Source organism: Eriocheir sinensis, chromosome 13, assembly GCF_024679095.1.
Source record: "Eriocheir sinensis breed Jianghai 21 chromosome 13, ASM2467909v1, whole genome shotgun sequence".
Lineage (NCBI taxonomy): Eukaryota > Metazoa > Arthropoda > Malacostraca > Decapoda > Varunidae > Eriocheir > Eriocheir sinensis.
In genome coordinates this window covers 4153347-4169593 of record NC_066521.1, presented here as the reverse complement: position 1 = coordinate 4169593, position 16247 = coordinate 4153347, and the positions used below count along the sequence as shown (strand labels likewise).

The 16247-nt window shown below is 39.5% G+C and overlaps 1 long non-coding RNA gene across 2 annotated transcripts in view; it reads right to left on the bottom strand.

Moving 5' to 3' along the window:
- The window catches only part of LOC126997899 (uncharacterized), a 75176-nt gene that overhangs the window by 25352 nt on the left and 33577 nt on the right, over positions 1-16247 (bottom strand). For both annotated transcript variants that reach the window (XR_007752449.1, XR_007752448.1), the window contains exon 3: positions 12582-12660. This is a non-coding gene — a long non-coding RNA (uncharacterized LOC126997899). The remainder of the gene's footprint in view (positions 1-12581; positions 12661-16247) is intronic.

The following is a 16247-nucleotide window of genomic DNA, read 5'->3' as shown; positions in this document are numbered from 1 at the left end:
AGAGTTGGGTTAGACGTTTCAGAAAGTGGGAACGAATTGCTGGTTCCTCCTCCTCCCTTGCCAGCTCTGCTCTGTGTGACTACGCTGGCCCCATTCTATGGGACAAAACTTTGAGGACAATAGCTGAAAAGCGCCGGGTTGTGAAAGTCTCTCTCGTGACCGAGGCTCAGGACAAGCGACTGGTCTTTGAGGCGTTTTCAAGACCCTGTGGGAGTGAACTCCCAGTGTTGGAGGCATCTAACACAGCAGTACCTAATTTCCATGCACAATTTTTATACAATTCAATTTATGGTCACACTTTAAGTTATTTTGAAAGTGCTTTTATTATTTGCCCAAACTGTTAACTCGCTTAAATTTCTAACAATGCCTTCGAACCTTAAGTGTGACGTCTGTCCCGGACGATTTGCAGCTCAGTTCTTCCAGCTGAGTAAAACTTGCCGCCTCTGCGTTCAAAGATTACAACTTCAGAAGGCTGTGACTGAATGGAAAGTCAAGCACAATGATCTTGAAAAGATATTCGAAGCCCTTCAGGAATTTGTTTTAAGTAATGTGGCAGTGACTCCACCATCAATGGTGGAGAGGCCCTCCACCGAGACTGTGCCCTCTCCAGACGACCCTCCTGCTTCACGGGAGGACGTGTTACCTGCCTCACAGGTTGACTCCCAGCCTGCCTCACAGACTAACCCTCAGCCTGCCTCACAGGCTAACCCCCAGCCTGCCTCATAGGATAACCCCCAGCCTGCCTCACAGGCTAACCCCCAGCCTGCCTCACAGGACAACCACCAGCCTGCCTCACAGGCTGACCCCCAGCCTGCCTCACAGGCTAACCCCCAGCCTGCTTCACAGGCTAACTCCCAGCCTGCCTCACAGGACAACTTCCAGCCTGCCCCACTTAACGCTTCTCTTCCTGCTTCACAGGATGTCGAGTTCCAACCTGTAAGGAATGGAGCCAAACCGAAGCAGGCAACCAAGGATTTACTGACCCCCACTACCTTCAATAGGTTCCAGGTGCTGGCAGACACCATGGAGGATGAGTTTGAGACTCGCCTAGTTGGGGACTCCATGGTGCGTGGCCAGCTGGTTGAGTTCTGTGGTCGTTCATCAAACGGCCGTAGAAAACGTTACTGCTATACAGGTGCCAGACTGGACGATATCACCGCAGCGTGTGATGATGTCACGAGAAATGCCGACCGAAACACCTTCTTTGTCATTCACACGGGGACGAATGACGTAAAGACTACCCGTTCTGAGGAACTGCTTGAGATATACCGCCACATGATCAAGCAGTATAAACGTAAAACGGATGCCAGTGACATTATAATCTCAGGAATCCTTCCGAGGGTCGGTGCCGAATCTAGCTTTTACAGTAAGGCCTTCAGCACAAACAACAGACTTCAATCCCTTTGTTCACAAGAAAATGTCCAGTTCGCTAACTTGTGGAACAATTTTTACTACGATTCAGACTTGTTCCTTGCTGATGGCATCCACTTAAACCCTGTTGGAGCAGCCCGTTTCGGGAGGCTGCTCTGTGACCAAGTGGCTCTTCGAAAGCCAAATATCGCAGAGGCGAGAACACCAGCAGCTCCACCGTAAGGGAGCACTCAACCTGCGAAACCCCCGACTCAAATCACATTAAAGCTTGCTATGTAAACGCTTGCAGCCTACATAACAAATTTGAAGACTTAGAAGTCCTCGCAGCTACAAATCATTATCACATCATCGGAGTCACAGAATCTTGGATAGACACTTCAAATAGAGATTTCATTGCGGAATATAGATTACCGGGTTATACCATCTTTAGTCATGAAAGAGAGAACAGACAGAGTGGAGGTGTTATCTTTTATATCCACAACTCTCTCCATCCAGTATCCGTGAAAACAGATATTATAACCAATGTAGACACGGTCTTCATTGAAATTAAAAATAAATCTCGTAAAATAGTAATTGGACTTATCTACAGACCGCCAAGGCAGAGTCTTGATATCGACCACGCATTAAGTGAATTATTATTAGAATCAAGTAGCAGTTGCGAGGCAGTAATTGTTAGGGACTTCAACTTGCCAGTGAAAAGATGGGGTGAACCGTTGAACTGTCATACAGGGCTCGACCTGCACACAAATTTAATAGAAAGTGATTTGCATCAACACGTTCAAGAACCGACTCGGGAAAATAATACACTTGACCTTATCTTTTCAACGACAGCTGATCTAGTTAATGAAGTAAATGTTGGTCCAATTTTAGTTCTAGCGATCACCGAACAATCACATTCAGCATCAATATGAAAGAAAGTAAAATAACTCCTAGTGAAGAAAAGGTGCCTGATTATCAGAGAGTGAATTTCGTAAGACTCCGATCAATTCTAAATAATTCTGACTGGACTGAAATCTCGGCGGAAACAGATATTGGTAAATCTTGGGGGGCCTTCACCACAATATTGAACAATGCCATAAGCATATGCGTACCCTATCGTAACAGATGTTCAGCTTTTAAGAAGAAATCCAAATGGTGGAATAACAATATTCAAAATAGCCTATCTCTTAAAAAACGCGTATACAGTAGATACATATCAACTCAGAGTGAGGCTGACAAACTAGAGTTGGACAGAATTCGCCACGCCACACAAGAAAAATCTTGAAGAATATATAGCGGAAACAAGTAAATCTAGTCCTAAAGAATTTTTTAGCTATGTAAATAATAAAAAGTCACTGACTTGTGGTATCGGACCGCTTGCTAATGATAATGGAAACCACACGAACGATGAAAATGAAATGGCTACAATCCTAAATAACTTTTTCACATCCGTATTTACCGACGAAGATTGTTTATCACCTCAAGCGGCAGAGGTTAGAAGGGCCGAAAAGATGTTAAGTGGTGTGCTCATTGTAGAAAGTGACATTTTATGCACAATTGAAAAGATTGAAGTAAGCAAAGCTCCTGGTCCAGACAAAATTACCCCTAGGGTCTTAAGAGAAATCAAACATCAAATTTGTAAACCGCTCTCCATCATATTCAATAAATCTTTAACAGCTGGAAAAGTTCTGTCGGATTGGAAACTTGCAAATGTTACACCAATTTTCAAAAAGGGGGACAAGTCTCATCCAGGAAACTATCGACCAATTAGCCTGACATCGATTGTTTGTAAGTTAATGGAGACTATCATTCGCGACAATATGGTGAAATTCTTCGAAGAAAATAATATAATAAATAATTCGCAACATGGTTTCCATAGTAAACGTTCGTGTTTGACTAACTTACTTGATTTTTTTCATTATATTTTTGAGGTGTTCGATGAAAGCAGATCAGTAGATATCATATATCTGGATTTTCAAAAGGCATTTGATAATGTCCCCCACCAACAATTGCTCAGCAAACTACTGGCGCACGGTATCTCGGGTAACATTCACAATTGGCTTGTGGACTGGCTCTCTGAGCAGAAACAGAGAGTAGTTCTAAACGGTGTTACATCTAACTGGCTCGAAGTCAGAAGCAGCGTACCTCAAGGATCAGTGCTTGGCCCCATGCTCTTCTTAATTTATGATAATGATATCTTGCAAAGTATCAAAATTTGCTGATGACACAAAAATTGCTAGTAAAGTAACTGCGACACTCGACGAAGAAGCTTTACAATCAGATCTAGATCGACTTGCACGTTGGGCCAATCAATGGCAAATGAAATTTAACGTTGACAAATGTAAAGTGTTGCACATCGGAAAAAATAACAATCGCGTTCGGTACGTAATGAATGGCCAACAACTTTCTGCAGTAAGTAAAGAAAAGGATCTTGGAATCACTATATCAAGCAATTCAAAGCCCGGTTAGCATTGTTCAGAGGTAGTTTAAACTGCAAACAAATTGGTTGGCTTCATCGGACGAGTCTTTAATAATAAATCGGAAAAAGTAATATTAAAACTGTATAATTCGTTGGTTCGACCCCGTCTAGAGTACTGTGTACAGTTTTGGTCTCCCTATTACAGAAAAGACATAGAAAAGTTGGAACGGGTTCAACAAAGAGTAACAAAGATGATTCCTAGGTTGAGAAATTTATCATATGAACAAAGGCTTAAAGAAGTAAATTTATTCAGCCTATCAAAACGAAGAATGCAAGGCGATCTAATAGAAGTGTTTAAAATGTTTAAAGGATTCAGTGATATTAATGCGGAAGATTACTTTACAATTGATCGATCAAATAGAACAAGAAGAAATCACAATTTGAAGATAAGTGGTAAAAGATTCTTGTCGCACGAAGCTAAACACTTCTTCTTCAATCGAGTTGTTAATGTTTGGAACTCTCTACCCTGTGATGTCTTTGATAGTACAACAGTTACGGCCTTCAAGAATAGATTAGACAAGTATTTTGAATCGAACCAGCAACTAAGATATTACTCATTGTCATAATAACGTTAAGTTCTTTCGAATACTGGTGTCCTTGTCCGCTTTTATCGCCCGGTTAGTGGTAGCAGTAATGATAGTTCTTTCCTCTTTCCTACATAATTTCCATGCAGTTTTTCCATGCTGCATGGTTCTTTTTCCTTTCCTGCCAGCTTTGGCTGGAGGGATGGGGGGGTGGGGAGGAGCCTTCGCCTTTGCTGTCCTTCATCTTCCACCTTTGATTAGATAGTTAGTGTAGCTTGTCACAAACAGCCTCGTAAGGACCAGCAGGTCTGCTGTTGTTTGTTCTTCCTTTGTTCCTTTGTGTTCCTTTGATGGTAGTAGAAAAAATATTAGCAAAAGGAAAGAAACTATACGCTGCCTTCATGGATTTGGAAAAAACTTATGACAGAGTCGATTGGATTGCATTGTGGGATGTTTTAAAGATTTATGGTATGGGAGGAAAACTGCTTAGTGCAATAAAGTCTTTCTATGAGGATGCATCTGCATGTGTCAAAATTACAGGAGAAACAAGTGAACATTTTGAGATACCATGGTTATTCAATATTTATATGGATTGTTATTAGAGAAATTAAGGGCAAAGTTGGAGAAGTTGGAGTAAAACTGTTTGATGAGGGAAGGAAGTGGGTACTGAATTCGATACTGCTTGCTGATGACACGGTGCTCATTGCAGAAAATGAAAGTGACCTACAGTGAGGTTGTAGATTTTGTATGCCCATATAGAGTGGAAATTGAATGTGAAAAAAGAATGCAAAATAATTTTTAATGGTGAAGAAATGGAGGAGGCCAATGAGTTTAAGTACCTTGGATCAGTTATGTGTAAGCATGGTGGTATGGAGGGAGAGATAAGAGAAAGGCCATTGCAAGGAAGAAGGGTGGTAGGGTCTTTGGGACGAATCATGAATGGCAGAAGTGTGAGCATGGAGGTAAAGAGGGATTTGAGAAATACAATAATAGTACCAACCCTCACATATGCTAGTGACACGTGGGCCTGGAATGAAAGTCAGAGATATAGAGTGCAGGCAGTGGAAATGAGTTATTTGAGGAGTGCTTGTGGTGTGAGTAGAATGGATGGAATGAGTAATGAAAGTGTGTATGAGCGTTTTGGAATGTATCACAGGGGTGAAGGGAAGAAGTGTGGAGTGGTGGAAGAAGTGAAGCGACAGACTTTAAAGTGGTTTGGCCACATGGAGTGAATGGAGGAGAGTAAGATGACTAGAAGGGTATATGTGAGTGAGATAGAGGGAGGGAATGCTAGAGGATGACCTCCAGTGAAATGGAGGGATAGGGTGCAAGAGTACATTAGGGAGAGGGGGTAAAGATCTTTGAGAAACTTTGAGCAGGCCCCTGTTCACCTAGCGGTGAGTAGGTACGCGATGTCAGGCAAGGAGTTGTGACCTCACTGTCGTGGTGTGTTGTGTGTGAGTGGTCTCAGTCCTACCCAAAAAATCAGTACTATGAGCTCTGTGCTCTTCCGCAGGGGAACGGCTGGCTGCCTTGAGAGAGACCCACAGCAGACCAAGAGATGAATCACACATTCGTAATCGTAACACTAATTCCTATTATTTTCGTGTAATAAATATTCATTTGTTTATTTTCTTGGCAAAAGGGGGGGGGGGGGCATGGCCGCATGGACCCCCCCTCGGTACGTCACTGATCTTGACCTACTGGCGCGGTTTCTGTACGCGTTAAAAAATCACGTTCAACTGAGGCTTGTCGCCTCTCCTCGGGCAAGCCTCAATTGATGTCTGTTGCTGTTCTCGGTTTAACAGGAGACTTCAATTGCAAAGAAGTGAAATGGAAATATTATGTAATGGAGGGTGGTGAGAATACTTGGGGAAGTAAACTAATGAGGCTGGTAACAGATAACCTGATGACGCAGTGGGTGCAAGGAGAAACAAGGCTGAGAGGGGATGACAAACCATCAAGACTTGACCTAATTTTCACAAAAAATGTTGAGTTGGATGAAGGAGTCAGTCATGAGTGCCCCTTAGGAAAGAGTGACCATGAACTATTGGACATGAAAACTTTGGAAAGTTGTGAATATCAATAAGAGGCTTATAAGGAAAAAAGGAAAAACTAGGCTAAGGCAGATTACGCTGGACTCGACTTTCTTCGGTGGGGTAGACTGGACTGATCTGAAGAGGAGTACTAATATAACTTTTTTTATGAATATTTACAACAGAGAAATAGAGATATATGTTTCATTCAAAATAGTAAAAACTAAAGTTATATTCAAGAGAAATAGAACTTTTTTTATGAATATTTACAACAGAGGAATAGAGATACATGTTTCATTCTAAACAGAAAAAACTAAAGGAGAGAAAACATGGTTTGGATGGAGGTGTGAGACAGCAAGAAGAAATAGAAATAAGGCATGGAGGAATTTGAAGAAATGACCAAATAAAAACAAGAGACAAATATAAACAAGCAAGAAATGAATATGTGAAAATAAGGAGAGAGGAGGAAGTTAAATTTGAAAGAAGAATAGTTTTTAAATGTAAAGAAGAACCAAAAATGTTTTACAAATTCGTAAATGGGAAGTTAAAATGAAATGAAGGAGTGGAAAGGCTAAGGGGAAAAAATGTGTTCAACGAATAGGACAAAGAAATTGCAGAAATATTAAATGAAAATTTTAATAAAGTATTTACGGAAGAAACTGACTTTGACTGGGGTCTCGAAAATTGCAATGAAGGGAAATTAAATCATGTAATGGTTGAGAAAGGAGAACTGATACAGCTGATGAAAACCTTAGATGGATGAAAAGCTATGGGACCGGATGAAATCTTGGGACAAAGAAAAAAAATGGTTGCAGAACTCTCGAATATGACGTATGAAGACAGATTGAAAGAGATGGACTTGATGACACTGGAACAAAAATGGGAGAGAAGAATTCTGATCATGCTGTATAAGTTGGTAAATAAGTTTGATGAGGTGGATAGAGATGATCTCCTTAACTGTGAGAACGGAGGGGCTGAGAGAGTGACAAAAAAGTATAGTTTTCCACATAGAAGTGTTAACACATGGAACAGCTTACAGGAAGAGGTGGTGGAGGCAAGCAGTGTCCAACGAATGAAGGATAGGCTGGATGAATGTAGATATGGAGACAAGACTATTAGAGCTTAGCTCGGGCCCGGTAGACTACAAATAGGTAAATACACACACACACACACACAACACCAATGTTAAACTCTTTCTGTGCTAGTTATTAAATATTTCCACACCTCAGTTAAGTGGCAACACTGCACCACTCTTGCACACCAGGTAGTATTCCCTGGGGAGGTGCCTTGCCTACCTCACTTCCTCCAACCCTCACTCTCAGGAAACAGCTGTCCCCCACACCCCTACCTCACCTCAAGGTCAAAGTCCCCGTCCAGTCACACCTGTTCAGCCACTTCAACACCTGGCCCCACCCTAAGAAATGACCTCTCATACTCACCTTTATACTTCATCTATTGCCTAGACTCTGTAACGATGGGCTTGAAGAAGTGTTCACCATGCTCCGGTCATTTTTCCTCACATTCCTTCACAGGTCGTTCTACCATTTTGAATTATTTTTCCTCAGTATTCAATACTGCCACTCATACCACCACCACCATTAACATCAGCAATGACAATTGTATTAACAGTAATCCCACGCAGACTTTGCCTTATTTTGTAATAACTTCCTAGGAAGTCCTAAACACTCTTCAATCTCTTAAAACAAATTAAGTCTAAGACCAGACAATTTACATCCTATAGTACATAAAGAAACAAAAAGCAAAATACTCTCTTCTCTCACAACTGTATTCAATGTGTCCTTGCATCAAGGCAAAGTCACTTCCAACTGGAAAATGGCTAACGTAACCAATTCTTAAGGAAGGAGGCAAAACAGTACCGGGTAATTACAGGCCAATTAGCCGAACTGTAGTTGTAAGTAAGGTATTCAAGAGCATAATTAGAGACAAAATTATGAGTTACCTTGAAAGTCACTAATTAATTAAGGATTCTCAACATGGCTTCCATAATTAGATATTCTGCTTGTCCAACCTACTGACCTTTTATAACAACCTCTTCTCACTTTATGACGTAACCAAATCACTGGATGTAGTATATCTTGATTTCCAGAAATAGTTTGATAAAGTTCCACACCATAACTTACTTTATAAACTCAAGCGACTAGGTACTGATGGTAAAGTACACCCATGGATTGCAAATTGGTCGAGCAATAGACAGCAAAGAGTTGTGATCGATGAATTTAACTCAGAGTGGGCGCCTATCACTAGAGGCGTCCCTCACAGCTCGGTTCTTGATCTAGTGCTGTTTGTAATTTACATAACATTGATGTTGAACTTAATAATCTCATTAGTAAATTTGCTTATGACACAAAGATCTTCACTGACAAAAAGAAGATTTGCATAAAATTTCTGCCTGTTCTGACAGATGGGAGATACCCTTGAATATAGATGGATGCCAGGTTCTTCAAATTGGTACAAAAAGTAGGAGGTTCAATCACAAAATGAGTGAAACTCAAGTGCCAAGGACCTGGGTGTCAAAATGGCATCAAACCTCAAATTCTCACAGCAATGCATTGATGCAACAAACAAATTGAAATGAATGCTGGGCTTCATCAAGAGAAACTTCTCATTCAAGAATAAAGACGTGATACAGGTTGAGAATCCATTATCCGAAACTCCAAAATCCGAAAACCTCCAAAATCTGAAAGTTTTTAATGCTAACATGATGCCTATATGGAGGCTGTTAGGGCCAAGTGCATACGTCCCTCTGAGATGGGACGACAGACCCTTGCCAGGTCATGAAGGGGAGGGGAGGATGCTAATAGACCGACTCTATCGCCTGTTGTTAGCCTAGCCGACCAAGTTGGTCTTTCGAAAAGGACTGGTGTGTCTTTCTGTACAAGTCAAAGATGTGAGCATGGGTTTTCTTTGTTCGCTGCAAGATGAGAGTGCTCAAGACGGAAAAAAATGGAAATAGAGTCTCAGGGTTGCAACCTTGAGCTAAAAAAAATAAGGATTGGAACATCCCATTCTCCATTATAGAAAAAAATCTATATTTTTAGGGATGGGTGGCAACCCTAAAATTTATCTAGCCTGCCAAGACTGACAGCCGCTGCCTACTACTGGTGGAGGCAGGAGGATGGGGGAGGGACGTTACGATGCATATTTTACACATATTTCAGGACGACCATTGACAAACATAATTTTATGGACTGGTTTTGCGGTTCACTGAAAAATGCGCTCACAACAGTTTTAAAATATGAAATTTTATCTGCTTAACCATTCAGACAGACAAATACAGAACAAATGGCATACATAAAGTTAGGTTTGGTTAGTTTAAATTTATTCGGCATGCAGTGTGGGGCAGTAGAAATATATAACGCAGCGCAGGACAGGACATGGCGGCGGCGGTCCACTATACATGGATTAGTGTTGCAAGAAATACCTCTCGCAGTGATAAGTCGCTATACTGTTCAATACACATGCACACTGGGGGAATACACAGCAGGAAAAACATCAACTTGCCTGGTTTTGTTGTAGTTTGTTCACTTGTGATCTTTGTCAGCAGTGAGTGAAATACAGAAACAGTAACCAAGTTGAACCACTCTGCGAGCTATTTTGCACCTGCAGCGGCGGGTGGTGGTGGGTGCACAACATGCATTGAAAAGTCAATCACTTAGAGATTTCTGGAGAAAAATACCATCTCCATAATAAATGACATCGTATTTGGTCCAGAAATAAGTAGTCACCATCTCGAAATTAGTAGGCTACCCTCTCGTGAATAATCCCCTATTTCAGTTTTAATTTTATTTAGTGCTAACTAAAAATATTCCGAAATCTGAAAAAATCCCAAATCTGCAACATTTTCGGTCCAGGAAATTCAGATAAGGGATTCTCAACCTGTACTTACACTGTACAATAGTTTTGTAGGACCTCTCTGTGGTACAGTTGTTGTCTCTTCACCATACAAATGACATTGCAAAATTAGGTGAGCAACATAGAGCAACAAAGATGATCTCCTTTTAGCACAACAAACCTTACAACGAAAGGCTCTCATCCCTTGAGCTGTTCTCTCTTGAGAAACATCGCCTCCAAGGAAAACTGAATGTTTCGAAATACTCAATGTTTCCCAAATGTGGACAAATCCATAATGTTACTGACTGATGACACATTACGAACGAGAAATAATGGCAAGATGCAAGATGGCGCCACTATAAACACTCGCCTGTGCCAGAACGGGCTGGGCCAACCATCAGGCCCCACCAGGAAGAAGCCTTGGGCCGACCACCAGGCCCCACCGGGAAGAAGCCTACCGGTGCAATAGACCGCAACGTAAAAAAAAATAAATAAATAAATAAATTTGAATGTAAACAAATAGATTCAAATTGCACCAAATTTTTCTTCAGCAACATTGTAGTGTGAGTATGGAATAAACTCTCACCTTCACTGGTTCAGTGCAGTACGAATAAGTCATTTCAAACAAGCTCAACTGCCACCTCCTTCAACTTGATATTCACTCAAGTTGAAATGCAAAGTCCTGATGACATGAAATTTAATAAAATTTCAATTAGGTTTCAGGACAGACCACCAAGTCTGGACCATAGAGTCTGTGTGACTTGAATATCTATGTAAATCTCTCTCTCTCTCTCTCTCTCTCTCTCTCTCTCTCTCTCTCTCTCTCTCTCTCTCTGGAGAGTTCAAAATTGCTGTGTAAGCTAGATTTATATTATACAAACTTGCTAATGTATATACAGTCTCAATGAAAATATACCCACACAGCCTGACCTCACCTGAACATTATGACACAAAACTGAGTGACAGTTGTACCATACATTCCACCAATCTCCGTATACATAATACCTTCATACCAGTGCCTGTCACTGTCTCCCACTTGGCTTATTTCCAATAAAGTCAATGCATGTGGCTTAGCGAATTTGAATCTCACACTGATTATAAAGCTCATATGTAGGGCGGGGAAAACCGAGAAATCAGTAACCTGTAATAACTGATGTGTTACTTGTGAATCAGGTGGTTACGAACCGCAAGACAGACAGACGAACCAGATGTGGAGCTGGTGGTGTGACTACACCTCAGCCGAAGGTGCCGAATGATCATTAGTTAGTTTTTTCATGGAGGATTGACGAGCAGAATTTTTCACCTGTATTGAGTGAGAGAACCAGTTGCTTCAAAACCCTTGCTGAACTGGCGGAACAGGCCAATTGGATGTTAACTAAACCACCGATAAATGCGTTCACTAGCCTCTGGCTAGCCGAAGGCAGTGGGAGGGGAGGTGGTAAGCCGACTGTGTGAGGGTGTCTCCCTCACACACCGTCAGGACCTCACCCCCACAGGTACGTTGAACCCAGCTCCTAGGGACCAAACTTGTTAGTGTTATCTTGATACAATGTTAATGTTACTTAAAGAGTGAATTGTCACACACACCATCTGGACCTCACCCCCACAGGTTCCCTAGCATACTGACTGAGCTGGTACCTCACTTGTGTGTCACTATGTAGTGCGTGAACATCCCCTTTTGTGTGGGCTTATGATCACCCACTTGGTATCTTAACCCCACACGAATACCTTGCCCCCATACTCATCTTTGTGAACACATATCGGTCGGTGGTTGAAGGGATACATTTTATTGTATAATTATGCACCATAGAAGCTTGACTAGGGTAGTTTTTATTAGCTATGGCCAGGACTCTACATCTATATATATTTTATGAAATTATCTGTGATTGAGTAGGCCCTTCTGGTGATTGGAATGCTGAGTTGTAATCAGTGTTGTAAAGTAACTCGGTACAAGCTCGCTACCATTACCAACTAAATGATGAATTGTAAATAATAGTTAATTAACTTCAGTCAGCTCGCTACCATTACCAATAGAATAATGAATTGTAAATAATATTGTTGCTTAACTTCAGTAAGCTCGCTAACATTATATACCAACATAATGTGAATAAACCTCATAATTTAACCTTGTGTTGCGTCACCCTAACAACCATAACAACTATGAAGCTACACTTGATATTAATGTATTAAAAACAGAGTTGAAGGCAACACACATAATCAGGCACGAAACTCAGTGCACCACTGTAACAACTCTTACTGTGGAATTAATTGACAAAAAAAGACCCTACCCTACTGCAGAAAGATATTATTTAAATCCCCATACATAAAAAAATTACTCACCTGCACATTTGAGTCAACAAGGTCCAGCAAGGCAAAGTTTGGTGGAAGATCTTCAGGCCTTATGTCTTTGTACACCTTCCTGTTGATAAATACATGAATAAATTCACACACGCACACATTTACATACATACAAACATAAATGTGTATATATATATATATATATATATATATATATAGATATATATATATATATATATATATATATATATATATATATATATATATATATACAGTAAACCCTCTGGTACCCGGGTTAATAGAGCCATGGGGGCACCCGGATATGGTGTAGGTTAAGACTACGGACCCGAAAATCCAGCTTTTGCCTACTGCATCACAGACGAAGCTACTTAAGATCACGCCCGTAAGCCCACGACAGCCTTCCACGCCAGCGCATTCGTATATACATGAAACGAGTGCAGGGACAATATGTTGTAGTCGTAAAAAAGAAAATTATATTACGGGTTCGGCTACATTTCACCCGCGGCACCGTCATCCCGCCCCGCTTGCCCTTAGAATATATATCCTTATTATCTCGCAAACGGAGCTACTTAAGCTCACACCCGAACGCCCACATCAGCCCTTTACGCCTGCACACACATGGATATATGAAACGAGTGCAGGAAGGATGTCTTATAGCCGTAAAAACAAAAAAATGTTACGGGTTACGTCAAACTGCCAGCTTTGTCCCGCCGCCCCGAGAATGTTTTACCTTGTTTTCTGCAATATTACATTATCTATGCTAATGCCAGTGTAGGCAAGCCCTTCCCCATCCACAATGAATGCGTGGGCATTGTAGCGTCTCTTGCAAACGATAATTAGTGACTTAACCTAAGAAAAATTGTTGGGGCGTTGCAGGGCTAGTCAGCACACGCCATGGCCCCAAGAACGCGGGTGTTAAGATTCGCTCCTAACGGGGTAATTAATGCTTGTACACCCTGCTGACCTATATACATCGGCGCCATGGTAAGCACCACAAACACCACACACAGGCAAAGCAATGCCTGGAGAAGGCAGGGCACACGCACAAAAGCAATCAACTGGGCCATGGCGAACATTACGTAAACAAGGGCGTGCAGGGCGCTTGTTGTGTTGTGGTGCGCAAGGTAAAGAGAATCTCTTTACCTTGGTGGTGCAGTACGCCACCCAGGTAGAGTTAAGAGGCATCGCGAGGGCAATTTGCACGACTTTTGGCAGCGTGCGACAATTTTTTTTAATTTTTGGGAAAAAAAAATCGACAAAAAACACGCGGATACGGGTGAGGTGGGATCACAACACCGAGGATAACTGAGGTTTACTGCATATATATATATATATATATATATATATATATATATATATATATATATATATATATATATATATATATATATATATATATATATATATATATATATATATATATATATATATATATATATATATATATATATATATATATATATATATATATATATATATATATATATATATATATATATATATATATATATATATATATATATATATATATATATATATATATATATATATATATATATATATATATATATATATATATATATATATATATATATATATATATATATATATATATATATATATATATATATATATATATATATATATATATATATATATATATATATATATATATATATATATATATATATATATATATATATATATATATTCTGTCTGTAACCGACAGAAAAACATCTCAACAAACCACTTGTGCGAGGAATCGAACCCGTGCTTTCTGAATAGAAATCAAGGCGCACACCAACCATGCCACCTGATGAGCTAAAAGACTTCTCACGCCAGAGGTTGCATTTAAGCAGCCAACCTGACGCCCCACCCTCTTACGAGGAATGAAAGGATGTTTTTCTGTCGGTTAAAGACAGTTCCTTGATATATACCACAGCGTTATGTCGTCTGGGATTGATTAAAATTCTTTCCACTGCCCCAGCGTAAGAGGGTGGGGCGCCAGGTTGGCTGCTTAAATGCAACCTCTGGCGTGAAGTCTTTAGCTCATCAGGTGGCATGGTTGATATGCCTTGATTTCTATTCAGAAAATGGTTATTCCTGCACAGTGGTTTGTATATATATATATATATATATATATATATATATATATATATATATATATATATATATATATATATATATATATATATATATATATATATATATATATATATATATATATATATATATATATATATATATATATATATATATATATATATATATATATATATATATATATATATATATATATATATATATATATATATATCTCTCTCTCTCTCTCTCTCTATATATATATATATATATATATATATATATATATATATATATATATTTATACAGTCGTCCCTCAAATAGTACGGGGGTTAGGGACCCAGGATCCCCGTACTATTCGAAAATCCATATAAAATTAGTGCCCCCCTAGAAACACTCCTGGGCTGCGTTTGAGAGAGGGAATCGGGACTCTCGGAACGTCCCGAGTGCTCTCAAATGCGTGACGCAGCAGCACGAGTTGCCAACTTGGCACGTCCACTGGCTCCCAGCTTTGAGAGGTGGTGTGATGATGTCATCAGCAAATATGGCCCAAACAAACAAATATAAGTGTTTCCACTGCATTTCACCACAATATGCCACCATGACCACTGCAGCTTCCTTTTCATCTTCTGTTGTAAGGAGTTCATAAGCCAGGACAGCTAGTAATGCATGTTAAACGTCGCCAGGAAGATCAGCGTACGCCATTTTGCTGCGAGTGACACACCATTACCATAGCAACGACGAGGCGTAGTAAATGGACGGCCTTTATCTCCACTCTTGCAGCACTCTTGGAGCACTGGCAGTTACTGCGACAAAAATTTGTTTTACACTATGATAAATACAGCGAACACTGCTCTCATTCACGTGGTATGCTCTCCCTACTGCAACGTAACTCATCCCATAATGTAACTTTCCCTAAATCTGAATTCTTCTGCAAGGTGAACACCTTTCTCAAATGATTTGGGTGTTTTCAGCAGGTGTTTTGGTCGAACAGTGTTGCCACTCATGCCATGGCTACTTGGTGCAATGAGCGGGAAATTTAAAAATCTTAAAAAAATTCTTCCATGACAACCCGTATAAAGCCGAAACCATACTACTGGAAACCGTACTATTTGAGGGATGACTGTATATATATGTATATATATATATATATATATATATATATATATATATATATATATATATATATATATATATATATATATATATATATATATATATATATATATATATATATATATATATATATATATATATATATATATATATATATATATATATATATATATATATATATATATATATATATATATATATATATATATATATATATATATATATATATATATATATATATATATATATATATATATATATATATATATATATATATATATATATATATATATATATATATATATAGTCCCTTCAGTTTTGCACATGCTTTGTTCTGTAGGTATAAAGCTACAGTATCTTGTGAAAGTGTTGTCAAAGCGCTACCGACAATTCTTTTAAGTATGAAAGAGGCTCACAACTACCTTCCCGGGATCACAAGATGTTCTGACGCTTTTGCATCACTAACTGGCAACCCTCTATGCTCTCTGG